We start from the raw sequence: 1,695 nt of genomic DNA, 5'->3' as shown, positions 1-1,695 counted from the left end.
GCTTATGAGAAACAATGTCTTGCCATAGTTTTTGAGTGTTTTGGGGATCAAAGAAGTATTTCTTGAAACGATTCAAAACTTCTGTGTAATTACCCTTAACTTCCTCAGGCAAAGAATCAAACCAAGTGCTAGCATCTTTCCTAAGGACCACCTCAAACATTTCTACACGTTCTTGATTAGTTACTATCCTCTTGATACGGCAAGACATCTTGAAATTCGTTAAAAATAATTCTGCATCCTCTTCAGGCTCTCCAAAGAAAAGAGGATATCCAGACATTTGGCGTTGGATCTCCATTGAATTGATTTCAAAGTGACCCGTTTTTGTTTTTTCTTTCTTTAAAAGATTTACACAATAATATTTTCTAAATTGCAATCTATTCTACAACAAAATAAAAATATTCACATCAAATGACCTATGATAATCAGTAAGAGGTAGAATGACAGGGTTTGGTGACGCGAGAATTTCTCCTACTCTTTGGGCACCAAACATGAACACCATACGTTGTTGAAAATGGATTTTTCTACTAATTGCAATGTTTACTCTAATGTGTGGAGTGAAATGAAAGGGGAAAACCTCTATTCCTGGGCCATTATCCATGGTCTATGCATGACCTAATTCTTTAAAAAAATATATATATATAGACGTCCAAACTAAGGTCGTACCTAATGAGAGGCAAAATAAAAGGATTTACTGATGCGTTTATCTTTGCCAACCTAAGAGGACTTAAAATTCTACGAATTACACGTTGAAATTGCAACTTAGTACTAACAATTATATGTATCTTTTGCCTTGCAATGAGAATGAAGGGATCATACAAATTCTCGTGATTCATGCAAGCTACTTGATTATGCTAAAGGTTGAGCCTACACAAAACAATCACAAGCCGTCCTCAGTGGGGGCACCAATTTGAGGCGGTCCGGGGTGGGCAACAAGAAGAGTGGCCTCTAAGCACTTTTCTAAACTCCCGTGCTGCTCAATTGGGTTGGGGTTGGAAAAAACAGCAAACACAAACACAAACCCATAACCTAACCCTACACAAATTTGGGGCACCACCTAGTTTTGGATGCCAACTAGGACGCGGAGAGAGAGAGAGAGAGAGAGAGAGAGAGAGAGAGAGAGAGAGAGAGAGAGATCTGCTTTGAAATGTTCAACAGTGATCAAGCAAACACAATTATATATGTAAGAAAAAGAGGGAAGGGAGAGGGGGTGATTGTTGCACTAATACCTTCTTACAAATCTGTCATGACCAATGAAAGTGAGATTAGTATTTGTTCAACATAGCTTGAGTAAATTACACCACAACACATCACAAGAAAAGCCACCCCAATCACTGTCTTAAAGCCAGGGGAGTCCTCTCCACCCTGTTGCCCTCTTACAGTATGTGGAATTCATGGATAAATTGATGAAAACACCTAGAGACAAGCTATCAAGAACTTTAAAAAAAACACCAAGACACTTACACATCATTGTTGTACATTACTTCACGTTGGAAGAGACACAAAGTATCCAAGCTTACTCCAAATCCACCCTCCTTGATTCAGCAAATGTTGGGGTTACACTAGTAGGAGAAATGATAGATTTTCTACTCTCAATTGAATGATCACTCTCTCTTACAATGGCATACAGTTCCCTTGCTAATCACCCCTAATACAACACATGCATATGCATAAGACAATGAGCTTTCACTCAAGAGC

The sequence above is a fragment of the Adiantum capillus-veneris genome, chromosome 21 (genome assembly GCF_014529385.1).
Source record: "Adiantum capillus-veneris isolate H3 chromosome 21, ASM1452938v2, whole genome shotgun sequence".
NCBI classification, from domain to species: Eukaryota; Viridiplantae; Streptophyta; class Polypodiopsida; order Polypodiales; family Pteridaceae; genus Adiantum; species Adiantum capillus-veneris.
Note: the sequence above shows the minus strand (reverse complement) of the source record.